This window comes from Cetorhinus maximus, chromosome 14 (genome assembly GCF_964194155.1).
Source record: "Cetorhinus maximus chromosome 14, sCetMax3.hap1.1, whole genome shotgun sequence".
In the NCBI taxonomy this organism is placed as follows: domain Eukaryota; kingdom Metazoa; phylum Chordata; class Chondrichthyes; order Lamniformes; family Cetorhinidae; genus Cetorhinus; species Cetorhinus maximus.
This window is the reverse complement of record NC_135892.1, coordinates 112027551-112045646: the sequence shown is the minus strand read 5'-3', so window position 1 is coordinate 112045646 and position 18096 is coordinate 112027551. Positions and strand designations below refer to the sequence as shown.

General features: G+C 45.1%; 1 pseudogene; it reads left to right on the top strand.

Moving 5' to 3' along the window:
- The first annotated feature begins 11809 nt into the window (after positions 1-11809).
- Positions 11810-12999, top strand: LOC144690174 (small ribosomal subunit protein uS12-like; annotated as a pseudogene).
- Positions 13000-18096: the final 5097 nt, after the last annotated feature.

Here is an 18096-nt window from a genome sequence, read left to right as displayed (position 1 = left end):
CATGGTCACCTGTTGCTTTGCAGGCTTGAGGGGTGCCGGGGTGTTGGGGTTAAGTGCCACCCTGCCTCAGAGGTGACTTTTAAGGGTGAGGGGGAGTGGGGGGCAAGTGCAGCCCTGCATCGGAAGCGACTTTTGAGGGTTGGGGGGGCAAGTGCAGCCTTGCTGTTGAGGCAACTTGTGAGGGAGGTGCAAGTGCAGCCTTGCTGTTGAGGTAACTGGTGGCAGGGGGTGGCTAAGGGCAGCCCTACCATTGAATGTAGCACACAAGAATTCAGGGTGGAGGGGGTAGGGTGGGCGAGGAAAGTGGTTACGCATTCGGGAAACCTGTAGAAAGTGACCATTCCTCTGCAACTGAGACAGTCCAGGCGCAGCCACAGGATATGATTGGGGTCGGGCTCCTAGCTTATCGGCCCACTCAAGCAATGCAGAGGCATCAAAATGCCACCAAGTTCTCCAGAGCTTAACATAGAAACATAGAAACTAGCAGCTGGAGTAGGACATTCGGTTCTTCAAGCCTGCTCCGCCATTCAATATGATCATGGCTGATCCTCTATCTCAACGCCATATTCCCGCTTTCTCTCCATACCCCTTGATGCCCCTAATATCCAAAAATTTATCAATTTATTTCTTGAATACACTCATTGATCCTTCTGTGGCAGAGAATTCCATAGATTGACCACCCTTTGAGTGAAGAAATCTTTCCTCATCTCAGTCCCAAATGGCCTACCCAATATCCTGAGACTGTAGCCCCCGATTCCATCCTCCCTGCATCCAGTCTGTTTAGCCCTGTTAGAATTTTATATGTTTCAATCAGATCCCCTCTCATTCTTCTAAACTCTAGTGAATACAGGCGCAGTCGAACCAATCTCTCCTCATACGATAGTCCTGCCATCCCCGGTATCAGCCTAGTGAACCTTCGCTGCACTCCCTCTATGGCAAGTATATCCTTTCTTAGGTAGGGAGACTAAAACTGCATGCAATACTCCAGGTGTGGGCTCACCAAGGCCCTGTATAACTGCAGTAAGACATCTGTACTTCTGAACTCAAATCCTCTTGCAATGAAGGCCAACATATCATTTGCCTTCCCAACTGCTTGCTGCACCTGCCTACTTACTTTCATTGACTGGTGTACAAGGACACCTGGGTCCCTTTGTACATCCACATTTCCCAATATATCACCATTTAAATAATACTCTGCCTTTCTGCTTTTCATACCAAAGCGTATAACTTCACATTTATCCACGTTATACTGCATCTGCCATGTGTTTGCCCACACACATAACTTGTCTAAATCACCCTGAAGCCTCCTTGCATCCTCCTCACACCTCACAAACATGGCCAGTTTTGTGCCGTCAGCAAACTTGGAAATATTGCACTTGGTTCCCTCATCCAAGTTATTTATATACATCGTGAATAACTGGGGCCCAATCACTGATCTCTGCGGTACACCACTCATCACCGCCTGCCTCCCATTTATTCCCACTTTCTATTTCCAGTCAACCAATTCTCAAGCCATGCTAGTATATTACCCCGATCCCATGTGTTTTAATTTTGCCCCCTAGCCTCTTATGTGGGATCTTATCAAAAGCCTTCTTGAAATCCAAATACACCACATCTACATAAGGTTCTCCCTTACCTATTCTACTAGTTACATCCTCAAAAAACTCCAGCGGTTTAATTAAGCCTGGTTTCCCTTTCATAAACCCATGCTGACTTTGTCTAATCCCGTTAATGCTTTCCAAGTGTTCTGTTACCACGTCTTTTATAATAGTCTCTAGCATTTTCCCCTCTACTGATGTTAGGCTAACTGATCTGTAGTTCCCTGTTTTTTCTCTCCCTCCTTTTTTAAATAGTGGGGTTACATTTGCCACTCTCCAATCTGTAGGAACTGCTCCAGAGTTTATAGAGTTTTGGAAGATGACCACCAATACAACCAATAGTTTCCAGGGCCACTTCCTTTAGTACTCTGGGATGTAGATGATCAGGCCATGGGGATTTTTTAGCCTTTAACCCCATTAATTTCTCTAGCACCATTTTTTAACTACTACTGATTTTCTTCAATTCCTCCCTCTCACTAGACCCCTGGTTCCCTAACATTCCTGGGAGATTATTTGTGTCCTCTTTTATGAAGACAGAACCAAAATATGTGTTCAATTCTTCTGCCATTTCTTTGATCCCCATTATAATTTCCTCTGTTTCTGACTGCAAGGGCCCTACATTTGTCTTCACTAATCTTTTTCTCTTCACATATTTATAGAAGCTTTTACAGTCAGCTTTTATGTTCCTTGCAAGTTTACTCTCGTACTCCATTTTCCCCATCTTCATCAATCTTTTTGTCCATTTTTGCTGAATTCTAAACTGCTCCCAACCTTCAGGCTAGCTGCTTTTTCTGGCAATTTTATATGTCTCCTCTTTGGGTCTAATACTATCCCTAATTTCTTTTGTAAGCCATGGTTAAGCCACCTTTCCTGTTTTAATTTTGCACCAGACAGGAATGAATAATTGTTGTAATTCATGCATACATTCCTTAAATATTAGCCATTGCCTATCCACTATCAACCCTTTTAGTAAGGTTCCCCAATCCATCATTGCCAACTCGCACCTCATACCCTCGTAGTTCCCTTTATTTAGATTCAGGGCCCTAGTTAAAGAATTACCTTCTTCACTCTCCATCCTAATGAACAATTCTACTATTTTATGGTCGGTCTTTCCCAAGGGACCCCGCACAACATGATTGTTAATTAATCCTTTCTCATTGCACAATACGCAACGTACTGCTCACTGTATGGTCTAAAAGACCATCATGAACACATTCCAGGGAATTCTCCACCACAGTATTATTGCTAGTTTGGTTTGTCCAAGCTATATGTAGATTAAAGTCACCCATGATTACAGTTGTACCCTTATTGCATGCATCACTAATTTACACAAGAACATAAGAACTAGGGGCAGGAGTAGGCAATTCAGCCCCTCGAGCCTGCCCCACCATTCAATACGATCATGGCTGATCTCATTTCGGCCTCAACTCCAATCTCCCGCCCTCTGCCCATAACCTTTCAATCGTTACTAATTAAAAATCTGTCTATCTCCTCCTTAAATTTATTCAGTGTCCCGGCATCCACTGCACTCTGAGGTAGTGAATTCCACAGATTCACGACCCTTTGAGAAAAGTAATTCCTCCTCATCTCTGATTTAAATCTACCACCCCTTAGCCTAAAACTATGGCCTCTCATTCTAGAATGCCCCACAAGGGAAAATATCCGCTTCATGTCTACTTTGTCTATCCCCTTTAGCGACTTACATACCTCAATTGGATGTCCTCTCATCCTTCTAAACTCTAGCGAGTATAGGCCTAAACTGCTCAATTTCTCCTCAAAAAACAAGCACCGCATCTCTGAAATCAATCTAGTGAACCTCCTCCAAACTGCCTCCAATGCAACTACATCCTTCCTCAAGTAAGGGGACCAAAACTGTGCACAGTACTCCAGGTGCGGTCTCACCGATGCCTTGTACAGTGGCAACAACACTTCCTTATTTTTATACTCTATTCCTTTAGCAATAAATGCCAAAATTCCATTTGTCTTCTTTATTACCTGATGTATCTATCTGCATATTAGTTTTCAGCGATTCATGCATGAGGAAACCCAGATCCTTCTGCACTGAAGCATTCTGAAGTTTCTCTCCATTTAAATAATAAGTCACCTTTTTATTCTTCCAACCAAAATGGATAACCTCACACTTATCCACGTCAAACTCCATCTGCCAAATTTTGGCCCATTCACCTAACCTGTCCATATCCATTTGTAAATTTCTTATTTCTTCATTGGAACTCACTTTCCCACCTATTTTGGTGTTATTTGAAAATTTAGCTAGAATACCTTCTATCCCTGAATCCAAGTCATTAATATAGATTGTAAATAGTTGGGGCACAAGGATTGAACCCTGTGGTGCCCCACTAGTTACAGCTTGCCATCCAGAAAAAGACCCATTTATTCCGACTCTCCGCTTTCTGTTGGTTAGCCAATCCTCTGTCCAAGCTAATATATTACCCCTAACTCCGTGTGATCTTATCTTGTGTATTAATCTTTTGTGCGGCACCTTATCAAAGGCCTTCTGGAAGTCCAGATGTACTACATCTACAGGATCCCCATTATTCACTTTGCTTGTCACATCTTCAAAGAACCCTAGCAAATTAGTCAAACACGATTTACTCTTCATAAAACCATGCTGACTCTGATGGATTGCATTTTGACTTTACAAATGCCCCATTACTACTTACTTAATAATGGATTCCAACAATTTCCCAACGACAGACATTACACTAACTGGTCTATAGTTTCCTACTTTCTGCCTCCCCCCCACTTTTTGTTCTTATGTTCATCTACCTTATTGCGAGTGCTCCAACCGGTCCCAATGTCCCAGGAATCTGAATGGTTCCCCCTACACGATTTCTTCAGCCATGTATTCACCTGATATATCCTGTTATTTCTACCTTCTCTAGCACGTGGCACTGGTAGTAAGAACAAAAGAACTAGGAGCAGGAGTAGGCAATTCAGCCCCTCAAGCCGCCCCGCCATTCATTACGATCGTAGCTGATCTCATTTCGGCCTCAACTCCAATTTCCCGCCCTCTCCCCTTAACCTTTCAATCCGTTACTAATTAAAAATCTATCTATCTCCTCCTTAAATTTATTCAGCGTCCCGGCATCCACTGCACTCTGAGGTAGTGAATTCCACAGATTAACGACCCTTTGAGAAAAGTAATTTTCCCTCATCTCTGATTTAAATCTACCACCCCTTAGCCTAAAACTATGGCCTCTCGTTCTAGAATGCACCACAAGAGGAAACATCCGCTCTACGTCTACTTTGTCTATCCCCTTTAGCATCTTATACACCTCAATTAGATCTCCTCTGATGCTTCTAAACTCTAGCGAGTATAGGCCTAAACTGCTCAATCTCTCCTCATAAGACAAGCCCTGCATCTCTAGAATCAATCTAGTGAACCTCCTCTGAACCACCTCCGGTGCAACTGCATCCTTCCTCAAGTAAGGGGACCAAAACTGTGCACAGTCCTGAGATTACTACCTTTGAGGTCTTACTTTTTAATTTACGTCCTAACTCTAACTCCTAACTCAGCTTGTAGGACCTTATCCCTTTTTTACCTATGTCATTGCTACCAATATGTACCACCACCGCTGGCTCCCCTTTCAGAATGCTCAACAGCTTCTCCAAGACATCCTTGACCCTGGCACCAGGGAGGCAACACATCATCCTGGAGCCTCTTTTACAGCTGTAGAATTGCCTGTCTGTCCCCCTTACCATTGAATCCCCTATCACTATAGCCCTGCCACTCTTCCTCCTCCCTCTTGTGCAGCAGAGCCACGCATGGTGCCATGGACCTGGCTCCTGCTGCTTTCCCCTAAGAAGTAGTCTCTCCCACCAGTATCCAAAACGGTATATCTGTTAGCGAGGGGAACTCCTGTACTACCTGGCTTCCTCTACTCTGCCTGGTGGTCACCCATCCCCTTTCTGCCAGTTCAGCCTTTACCTGTGGTGTGACCATCTCACTGAATGTGCTGCCGATGATAATCTCAGCCTGCTGACTGTGATGCCGTGTCTGTGATGAGTTTGGCATCCTCTGGAGGGCCGAGACTTGGAGGGCCCCGGCCTGCTTTCAGGGTCCTGCTGTGTGGCAGTGGCACCCTCCTCGGCCTGTGGAGCTAGAACTCTGAGGTCACAGGAAGAGGGGCGACGGATGGGCCGGACACTCTTGGAGTCACTTGGATGGATGGGCCCGGAGTGTGCACCTGCGGATCCTCCTCCCTATGGGTGCCCGGAGATCCCAGGCTGACACCTGGAGTGAGATCGAGCTGCCCGGCACCCCTCTTGCGTTAACACTGTTGGAGACCAATTATGGCATCAGCGATGGAGTTGAGCCCATGCAGCAATGCAGGAGCGAAGTCCTGGACCAAGGCCTCCATGGCGACTAACATCCTACCAGTGTTGGCGTTGGCATGCCCGGCGCTATCACCTCAGATTGAAGGCAGGCAGGCGGACTCTTCCATCATGCCTTGCAATCTGAGGAGTGCAGCAGACATCCCTTCCTGATGTTCCCGAGCTTGCCTTTGCAGCCCCAGCAACTGTGACATGACTGAGTCCAGAGGCTCATCATCTGACTCGGACTCAGCAACATTCTGGTCTTCAGCAGCTCTCTGAGTGCTGGACACCTGGGAAGTCCCTGCTGCCACCTGCAGCAGATCAGACAGTGCGATGTGCTCACCAGATTGTGATCCTGAGGCTACTCTAAAGCTAGGTCCCACCGTGGTGTGTGTCTCTGCGCTGGTGGAGGGTGTGGGTGAGCGCTGTGACGGGACTTCAGGGAGGGTGCCTCCAGATTCCTCTTCAGATGTTTCTTTGGGGCTTGATTGGAGGCCCTGAGTCATGGACTCTGTCGGCTGTTTGGCAGATGTGCCTGCAAAAGCAAGGAGAGATAATTAGTGCATGGCAGTGGCCTGTGAAAGAGGACACATCACTCACTGCATGGTTATCTGATGGATGTTGCACTGCTGGATCCTCACTTGGTACAGCAGCACCCACCTCACCGTCAGCATAGGACTGGTCCAGATCCTCGTTGGCCAGCTGGATCGTTCTGTTTTCAAAGTCTGTGAGGACCTCAATTTTGGCATTCCGCCACTGGTCTGCGATCTCCTTCTCTCTTGTTGTGTGCCAGCTTGTCCTACATGGATAGAGATGGCAAAAGTGTAAGCAGGATGCCTGCCAGGCCAGATGCCAAGAAGGCATGGCCTGTGTGGGTGATGGGTGGTCCCATGGACCGGATGAGGACAATGACAGTGAGTTTGAGAGGGTGAGTGGCGATGTCCCTTGAACTGGCAGTGAGTGAGGGCCCTATGAATGTGTGCTGGGTTTGTGAATGTGTGCATTGAGAGAGATGAAAAGAGAGACTTACCCTGGCAGAACGGAGATCATTCATCCTCTTGCAGTACTGGGTGGCTGTCCTCTTCTGAAGAGCGAGGGCGCTGACCTCCGCTGCCACCATCTCCCAAGCCAGATTGGTCACATTGCTGCCTATCCTGCAGCCAGAGCAGGGGTACAGAATATCTCGGTGGGCCTCCATGACATCGAGAAGTCACTCGAGAGACCTGTCATTAAATCGGGAGGGCTGCAGTCTTCTTCAGTTTCAGGCCATGTCTTCCATGCAGCAGTGGTGAGCTAGAAGCACTAAGATGTGTGCTTGTGGCTGGACTTCAAACATGGTGCCCGGCATGATGCAGCGGCAGGGTGATGGTGGGTGTGCAAATGAGAGCACCCCACCATAGAAACGGCGTGTTTTCCGGGAGTGCATGAATAATGAGGTGGGTTCAGGACAATACGGCGTGAAAACTTGCCATCACGACCGGCGGGTAAAACGTCGTTTTACCTGCCTGTTACCGCACTTAGTGCAAATTTGGGAAAATTCCACCCACAGTGTTGAAACTTTCTCTTCTATTCCTGTCTAAGGAGATCTAGTTTCACTTATTCATCGGGATTTCTGGAAACCTGCCTTCCAGATAGCCCCAGTCGAGAAGTAGGATCAATTGAATAGTGACACGAATCAAGGAAGCATACCAACAGAGTGACTCTGGTAAAGGAGTGGCAAGAAGGTTGTGTGTGATTATTCAAGATAGTGGAGGTAATGTGAATGAATGATCATCTTCAGATAGTAAGAAAAAGTGAATGGAGATCAATAATTGGTCTGGAGTCAGTGAAACAGAGGGTTTGGACAAGGGTTTATAACTAGAGAAGATCACTTAGATAAGTGATCACTTAGAAGATCACTGGAGTAAGAATTTGGAAATGTTTCAACATGTGGACAAGTGCCTTGCAGAAGGCGCCACTGGAGTAAAGATGAATGAAGGGATGATGGCTTTACAGAGCCTTGTGAAGAAGGTGACATGTATGCCAGTGATATTTCTGTAGAATTTTCAATCAGGAACATAGGAATAGGAGGTGTTTCTCTCAGCCTGTTGAGCTTGTTTATATTCCTTAATCTTCTTCCTTCCAGTTTAATCTTTTCCCCATCGTTACCTTCTCCAAATCCCAAAAACTCTATCATCGCACAGTCAATTTTCTTTTATTCGCCTGCCTCAGCACTGATCATTGTGGTATCCTTAACATAGGGCAGAATTTAGCCCTCGATGGGTGGGCGATCCCACCGGCTTGGCGGCGGGTGGGCAGCCGAATTTCGCCGCCGAAATGGGCCCCGCCGCCATTTTGAGTGGGCTGGCCAATTAAGGCCCACCCAGCGGGCTGCCCAACGGGAAGCGCTATGCTCTTCCTGTGCGGGGGTGGGGATGGATTCCCCAACTGTCAAAGTCCACTCTTTCGCGCATATGCGCGAAAGAACGCACTGCTCCCTGGGACTAAGTGCTGTCTCAGGGAGAGCGCTGAAAGTTTAATAAACCTAAAAAATAGCAAGATAAAAAAATTAACATGTTCCCCTCATGTGACAATGTCACTTGAGATGGGACATGTTAATAAATATTGCATAAAGTTTATTAAAGTTTTAAAAACAGACATGAAACCTCATCCCACCAGTGGATGAGGTTTCATGTTTTTCCAGAAGCCCGCTGGGGCTCCTGGCCTGCCCACCAACCTTAAGGTTGGATGGGCAGGGCCTTTAATTAGCTTAATTATCCTGTCAATGGCCTCAATTGGCCACTGACAAGTCAGCGGGCGGATAGCTGATTTTGCTGTCCACCTGCCTTCCTGAATATTTAAATGATGCGGGATGACGTCGGGGGTTCCTCCTAACGTCATCCCACCTCATTTTCGCATCAGCGAGCGGGCCCTGCCCCCAACTCGCAGACAGAAAAATTCTGGATAGTTTCAGACACAACCATCCTTTTGCTTTCTCTGATTTAGCCCCATATTCATTGCACCTCAGAGTGCCCTACACTTTGGCTTCTTCCTTTGGGGATCAATTGCTCAATTAGCCAAGTATCAAGATTTGCTGAAATCCAACACAAGTGATAGTATTTTAATGTTATTGGAGGTGTCCAGTAAACTTCAGAGGTAAGTTCACCCTGCCATAATTCCCCGCCGACTCCATATTACTACACTATATGAATCTGGGGCTAGGAATTTTCTTGAGTGCTCCAGGTCCATAGATCTCACTTTGTCTAGCCTAAACGTTTCATTATCCCCTCTCTCAGATACCTTTCAAGTACATTATCCACATTGAAGCTCAGTTAGCTCAGTTTGTTAGAAATATAGAATGACACCAATGGTGTCTGATTGCGGTAGTTTATGGAGGGCTGCCTCCTTGCCTCACCTGACATTAAAAGGGAGTGGTTCCCTTTAAGCCATATAACCACTTGTCTATGGTTCCACTTGGTCTACGGCTAATTACTGTGCATTATCCACAGCAGGTTTTCAAGCTTAAAAGCCTCTTTTTAAAGATGCATGTTATCTTACTTTCCATTATTCAAAAAATTTCAATTGGGCCTAGTTTCCTGACCTGCTTCAATTTCCGTAGCGCATCGGCGACTTCCTTACCTGAAATTTATTTTTCTGTTGGTGCCTTCATCTGCTACTTCTCTGCAAATAAACGTCTTTGCTGGGGAGACTGTCCACACTGTGAGCAATGAGAAGAAGAATGCATTCAGTGGTATTTGCTATCTCCTGATCACTTGCTATCATAAAGGGCAATGTTGACATAGTGGTGATGTCACTCAACTAGTAATCCAGAGGCCCAGGCTAATGCCTAGGGGGCATGGGTTCAAATTCCACCTTGGCAGCTGGTGGAGTTTGCGTTCAATTAATACAATTGGAATTGAAAACTAGTCTCAATAACTATGAAGCTATCATTGATTGTGGCAAAAACCCATCTGGTTCATTAATACCCTGCAGCGAAGGAAATCTGCTATCTTTACCTGATCTGGCCAACATATGACTCCAGATCCATAGCAATATGGTTAACTCTTAACTGCCTTCTGAGAGGGCCATTCAGTTCAAGAGCAATTAGATGCTGGCCTTGCCAGTGATGCCCACATCCCATGAAGGAATAAAGAAAAAAAAATTCAGGTGGGCAGTGGGTACATATCTGCCCAATGTCAGTGCCAAGCACTAATTTTCATGATCGGGCAGGTGTAAGGAGGGGATGCAGAGTGACTTGCAACAGACGGGTTGATATTTGTGGAGGAAAGATGAGTATCTGCAGTCCAAGTAGTGGATAAACAATTAGTCAAAAAGTTTACAATTTCCATTTTTGATTGATTTCTCCAAGGGCACTGGTTAGGCAACTCTGTGTACAATGTCATATGAAACAAGAAATAAATCCTTGCATTTATATAGCACCTTTCACAACCTTAAAATATCACAGAGCAATTTATAGCCAATTAAGTCATGGAAACACAACAGCCAATTTGCACAGAGCAAGCCTCGCAAACAGCAATGTCATCTGTTTCTGGTGTTAACTGAAGGATCAATTTTGGGCAAGACACCAGGAGGACTCCCATGCTCTTCTTCACAATAGTCCCATGGGATCCATGGGATCTTTTATGCTCATCTGCGAGGGCAGATTAATCTTGATTTGATTTCTTGTCAGAAAGGTGGTACCTTCAACAATGTGGCAACTATTATGTTGGAAATCATTTTTTTTTGTGACATTAAAGAAGAAACTCTATCGGCTCTCACTTGAACAGAAAACTATACTAAAGTAAAGGGCAGAGGCTATTCTAATGATATTTAACAATGCCTGGGAATTTATTTGGTGCTATAGTACATTTTGAGGCCCCAAATTTACTTCATACTGTTGAATTATTCTGTTGTTGTTTATGTCATATTCTAAACATAATTGAGAATAGATTTTCCCTGTAGAAAATTAGCAATTTAATTAGGGACTTCTGTAGAAATACTCCTAAAATAACTTTATTTAAACTTAATCGATGTTCCCTAGTAATTGACTCTTCCACCCTGGGAAAAAGCTTCTGACTATCTACTCTGTCCATGCCACTCATAATTTTGTAAACTTCTATCAAGTCGCCCCTCAATCTCCATCGCTCTAGTGGGAACAATCCGAGTTTCTCCAGCCTCTCCTCATAGCTAATAACGTCCAGACCAGGCAGCATCCTGGTAAACCTCCTCTGCACCCTCTCCAACACCTCCATTTCCTTCTGGTAATGTGGCCGCCAGAATTGCACGCAATATTCCAAGTGTGGCCTAACCAAGGTTCTATATAGCTGCAGCATGACTTCCCAGCTTTTATACTCAATACCCCTGCCGATGAAGGCAAGCATGCCATATGCCTTCCTGACTACCTTATCCACCTGCGTTGCCACTTTCAGTGACGTGTGGACTTGTACACCCAGATCCCTCTGCCCGTCCATGCACTTAAGGGTTCTGCCATTTACTGTATAATTCCTGCCTGTATTAGACCTTCCAAAATGCATTACCTCGCATTTGTCCGGATTAAACTCCTTCTGCCATTTCTCCGCCCAAGTTTCCAACAGATCTATATCCCGTTGTATCCTTTGACAATCCTCTTCACTATCTGCAATTCCTCCAACCTTAGTGTCATCTGCAAACTTACTAATTAGCCCAGTTACATTTTCCTCCAAATCATTTACGTATACTACAAACATTTAGTTTAATGTAAAACCTCGAGAACTGGTGGTCTGATTCCTGAATTTAGAGTCGCATCTCAAACATAACACTTAAAAGTATAGGCTATGATAGTTGTTTAAAGTTTCCCTCTGGGATTTTTAAATAACTCTGCTTTACCAACTGCATCAGCCATAACACGAGTCTGTTACCATGGGTAAATGCCGTGGTCTTCGTACAACCAGGGAGTTGCATAACCTTTGGCGTGATCTGAAATGGCATGATAAGCAATACAAGAAGGTTCACTTGGGGACTGCCCTGAAGGCCAACACATTTGGTGGTGCCTCCCATGCCAAAGGGATAGTCTTGGAAAAAGTTGATGTTGGGGATAAGCAGCTCAGTTCTGCTATCAGAAAGTGAGCTCAGGTCAACTGATAAGAAAATCACGGCTTTTGTTCCAAATGATGGTTTCTTGAATTTCATTGAGGAAAATTATGAAGTTCTAGTTGCTGGTTTTGGTCATAAGGGTCATGCTGTTGGTGATATTCCTGGGGGAGAATTTTCCCCCATTTGGGGGGGTTGCGCGGGGGTGGGCGCGGACCCAATCGGCGCCCCCCGTCGGGTCCGTGCCGCCATTTTAAGTGGGCAGGCCAATTAAGGCCCGCCCAGCGTGACATGCACCCGGAAGCGTTGAGTGCTCCCTGTGCAGGTGGAGGGGGGGGGGGTCCCTGAGTCGGGGCCTGCGCTCTTTTGCGTGTGCGCGCAAAAGAGCACAGAAATCTCCCTGAGGCACAGGCCTGCCTCAGGGAGATTAGTTTAACTTTTAAAAATTTAAATGAAGAAAAGAAAAAATTTTAGGACATGTCCCCTCATGTGACAGTGTCACATGAGCTGGCACATGCCAATGAACATTAATGAAAAAATGTATTTAATTTATAAACCCTTCATGAAACCTCATCCCGCCCATCGATGAGGTTCCATGAAAAATGCGAAGGCCGCCTGGGCTCTTCGCCTGCCCGCCAACTTTAAGGTTGGACAGGCAGCTCAGTTTATTAGCTTAATTGAAATTTAGATGGCCTTAATTTGCCTTTTGACAGTTTGGCAGGCGCGCAGCTGCAATTCAGCTGCGCGTCCGCCAAACTGAAAATCAAAATGACGCGCGGTGATGTCGGGACGCCCGCCCGATATCACCGTGCGTCATTTTACGCCTCTGTTTGCCGACCTGAATATTCTGGCCCTGATGTCCATTTCAAAGTGGTGAAAGTAGCCAATGTATCTCTGTTGCCCCTATACAAAGGCAAGAAGGAGAGACCAAGATCTTAGGCTTTTCAGTATATCAACAAAGATGGAAAATAAAACATTTTAAAATAGATGTTTGACAAAGCTAAAAAAAAATAAAGGCCAACATGCGATTTGTCTCCCTAATTGCTTGCTGCACCTGCATGCTAACTTTCTGCGTTCCTTGTGCCACCACACCCAAGTCTCTGAACATTAACACTTACAAGTTTCTCACCTTTTAAAAAATATTCTCCTTTTTTATTCTTATGACCAAAGTGGTGAATTTCACATTTCCCTATATTATACTCCAACTGCCATTTGTTGCCCACTCACCCAACTTGTCTACATCTCTTCACAACCTCTCTGTGTCCTCCCCACAGCTTACCTTTCCATCTAGTTTGGTATCATCAACAAACTTAAATAGATTAGTCTCTGTCTCTTCATCTAAGCTATTAATATAGATTGTAAATAGCTGAGGCCCCAGATCCTTGCAGCATTACACTATTCACTGCCTGCAACTTGAAAAAGCCTTGTTCATGCCCATTGACTGATTTCTATCTGTTAACCAAACTTTTATCTATGTTAATATATTACCCCAACTCCATGAGCCCTTATGTGGCCTATTAACATTTTATGTGGCACCCTATTGAATGCCTTTTGGAAATCTAGGTATACTGCATCTGCTGGTTCCCCTTTATCTACCCTGCTAGTTACATCCTCAAAAACTCTAACAAAACTGTAAAACAGGGTTTCCCTGAAGGAAAAGCCATGCTTACTTGTTCTAACCATACTATGCTTTTCTAAGTGCATTGTTAAGACTTCCATAATAATAGGTAATAATAGATTCCAGCATTTTCCCAACTGACGTTAGGCTAACTGGCCTGTGGTTCACTGCTTTCTCTCTCCCTCCTTTCTTGAAAAGTGGTCTAACATTTACCAACTCCAATCTAGTGGGGCCACTCGTGAATCTAAGGAATTTTGGAAAATCATGGCTAGTGCATCCATTATCTCTGCTGCTATGTCTTTTAGAGCCCTAGAGGGTGCAGGCCATCAGGTGATGGGGATTTTGTCTGATTTTAGTCTCTTAAGTTTCTCCAATACTTTATCTCTGCTGATATTAATTTCCCTAATTTCCTCATTCTTCTTAGTTGCCAGTTTATCATCTGTTTCTGGTATGTAGCTTGTGTCTCCTGCTGTGAAGACAGAAGCAAAATATTTGTTTAATGCCTCTGCCATTTCCTCATTCCCCATGATAATTTCTCCTGTCTCTGCTTCTAAGGGACCATCATTTACTTTAGCTACTCTCTATATATCGGTAAAAGCTCTTCAAAATCTGTTTTTATATTTCTAGCTAGTTTACTCTCATATTCTACTTTTTCCCTTTTTATCAACTTGCTGGTGACCCTTAGCTGGTTTCTAAAAACCTCGCAATCCTCAGACTTTCTACTGCTTTTGCAACATAGTAAGCCTCCTCTTTTAACCTATTACCATCCTGTTAAGGATAGTATGGGTCCTTCTTGCTGAGCCTTTGTTCTTCAGTGGATGTATTTTTGTTGAGCATTTTGAATTGTTTCTTTAAATGTTTCCCTCTGTTCATTTACCTCCATACCTTTTAGTCTATTTACCCAATTAACCATAGGCAGTTCTTCCCTCATATCTATGTAATTGATTTTGTTTAAGTTTAAGATTTGTGTTTGTGATTGGAATATGCCACTTTCAAACATAACATGGGGAAGAATTTTCCCCCCGTTGGGGGGAAAGTGTAGGAGCGGGCGCGTGCAGGCACGCCTCTGATTGGCGCCCCTAATTGGGGACGTGCCGCCATTTTACGTGGGTTGGGCCAATTAAGGCCCGCCCATTGTGATGTCCGCCAGGAAGCGCTATGCGCTCCCTGTGCAGGGGGGAGATTCCCTCAGCTGGGAGTGTGCTCTTTCACGCGCATGCATCTCCCTGAGGCTAAGTGCTGCCTCAGGGAGATCGGCGCCAAATTCAAAAATAGTCAATGCACAAAATTGAAATTTCTTTGACATGTCTCCTCATGTCACACTGTCACATGAGTTGGGACATGTCCATCACTTTCATTCAAACTTTTATTAAATTTTTAAAAACCTACATGAAACCTCATCCCACCCGTGGATGAGGTTTCATGCTTTTTCCGTAGCCCGCCATGGCTCCTGGCCTGCCCGCCAACCTTAAGGTTAGACGGGCAGGTCCATTAACTAGTTCAATTTGTTTTTAAATGGTCTCAATTGGCCATTGACAGATCGGCGGGCGCACAGCTGATTCAGCTCCACCCCTGCCAACCTGAAAATTGAAATGATGTGGGGTGACGTCGGGAGTCCGCCCGACGTCATCCCGTGTCATTTTACGCATCAGTGAGCGGGCCCGGTCCCTGCTCGCTGACCTCAATATCCTGGCCATGGAATTGAATGGTACTATCATCACTATTTCTCAGTGGATCTTTCACTATGATATTATTAATTAACCCTGCACAATAGTAGATCTAAGACAGCTTTATCCCTAGCCGGTTCCACTATGTACTACTCCAAGAAACTGTCAGGAAAACATTTTACAAGCTCATCGTCTAGACCATTCTTGCCAATGTGATTGTCCAAGTTTGTATGAAAATTACAAATTATCATTCCCCATGATAATTATTACATTTCCTTTGTTACAGGCTCCTACAATTTCTTGTTTAATGCTGTGCCAACGGTAATATTAGTGTTCTCTAACTCTTGTTATTCCTAATATTCACCCACACTGATTCAATCTCATGATCTTCAGTGGCTAGATCCTTTCCCGCTAATGGGCGGAATTTTCCAGTCTGCCCTGCGATGGGGTTAATGGCGGGCAGGGGAGACAATGCAGCAGGAGCTGAAAAGTGGGCTTCTTGACGGCATAAAATAATGGTGGGAACGTGCACTTCTGCCTGTCATGGTGGGTCGCCATTCCTGCTAGAGGCCGTCATTAACTGTTTTACGTTCCATTAGTGGGATGCAGATGAAGGGCTGACTGGAATCATAACCCCCCCTCTGATTTTCCACGCTGCCAGTGGGATATCGCCGGTCAGGATCACATCCGGACCAACGCGGCGTGCACATGTCGGACTTACCTGTAAGAAGGCCTAGGACAGCTTGCAGGGATTGGAAGGGAAGATGGAGGACTCCAGCAACTGAAGATCCCAGAAACCCATGTGCAGCAGTAGCTGGTTGGAGCATCTACCAGGTGGATCTTCGAGCTGCAGTAGCTTCCAGAAGGTGCAACTTCTATTTTCATGGTCTTCCAGGAGGTGGATCTGCTATCTTTGGGTTCTTCCAGGAGTTGGATCTTCTATCTTCACTTATGATTGCACAATGTTCAGCACCATTCGTGACTCATTAGATACTGAAGCAGTCCATGTCCAAATGCAGCAAGACCTGGACAATATCCAGGCTTGGGCTGACAAGTGGCAAGTAACATTTGAGCCACACAAGTGCCAGGCAATGACCATCTCCAACAAGAGAGAATCTAACCATCGTCCCTTGACATTCAGTGGCATTACCATCGCTGAATCTCCTACTATCAACATCCCAGGGGTTACCATTGACCAGAAACTGAACTGGACTAGCCACATAAATGCTTTGGCTACAAGAGCAGGTCAGAGGCTAGGGATCCTGCAGTGTGTAACTCACCTCCTGACTCCCTAAAGACTTGTCCACCATCTACAAGGCACAAGTCAAAAGTGTGACTTGCCTGGATGAATGCAGCCCCAACAACACTGAAGAAACTTGACACCATCCAGGACAAAGCAGCCCACTTGATTGATACCATGCCCACAAACATTCACGTCCTCAACCATCGACGAACAGTGGCAGCAGTGTGTACCATCTACAAGAAACACTGCAAAAACTCAACAAGGCTCTTTAGACAGCACCTTCCAAACCCACGACCACTACCATCTAGAAGGTCAAGGGCAGTAGATACATGGGAACACCACCACCTGGAAACTCCTTTTCAAGGCATTCACCATCCTAACTTAGAGATATATCGCCATTCCTTCACTGTTGCTGGGTCAAAATCCAGGAATTCCCTCCCTGACAGCACTGTGGGTGTACCTACACCACAGAGACTGTAGTAGTTCAAGAAGACAGCTCACCACCACCTTCTCAAGGGCAATTAGGGATGAACAATAATTGCTGGCCTAGACAGCGAAGCCTATACCCTGTAAAATGAATACATAAATGGATCTTCCAGGAGGTGCATCTTCTATCTTCAGGATCTTCTTGGAGGTGGACCAACTATATTTGGGATCTTCCAGGAAGTGAATCTTCTATCTTCAGGATCCTCCAGGAAGTGTATCTTCTATCTTCAGGATCTTCCAGGAGGTGCATTTTCTATCTTCAAGTTCTTTCTGGAGGTGGATTTCCTCCTTTAATGGTGGGTAGGTTGATGTTCAGGCACCTATTAAATATGGCACTCGGATATGGTGGTGGGCTCCGAGCCATCTAGCCTTCCCCCCAAAATGCCGGGAAACCCCCGACTGCATAATTAATAAAGCCAGTGTCACATGATAAGGTGCGAATTCCCACCGACCTCCAAGTAGGGAAACTCTCCCTGTTCCTGCCTCCCCCCCACCACCCCACCACAGAACTTAGTCCAGGAATGGAAAATTCTGCCCAAAGTCCTTGTGTCATCCTTTACTATCAGGGCTACCCCACCTCTTTTGCCATTCTGTCTTTCTTTCCAAAATATTGTATACCGTAGATATTTATTTCCCAACCTTGATCATCTTGGAACCATGTTTCTGAAATGGCGAAATCATTTGCCTCTATTTGTGCCACTAATTTATCTATCTTATTGCAGATGCTTCGTGCATTCAGATAAAGAACCTTTCATTTATTTATTTTTTACTTCTACGCCCTGCAATGACCTTATTTGTTGATGGACACTTTTGTTGAATTCTCTGTTCCTTCCTGTCCCACTCACTATACTGTTCCGATACCTTGACCCTTCTCTTTGGATTTCTAAGTCTTCCTTCACCCGAAACCTCCTTAACCTTGCATTATTAATCCCTGATACTGCTACTACCTTCTGCAGCCTGGCGAACAGACAACAGTGACTGGCCCTATAAATCAGAAAACTCAGGAGAAGCATAGAATAAAAGCAGGTTAAGATGGAGCAAGATGTGAACAGGAGCTCAGCAGGGGGGGTGGAACAAAAAAATATGCGGACTGACAAA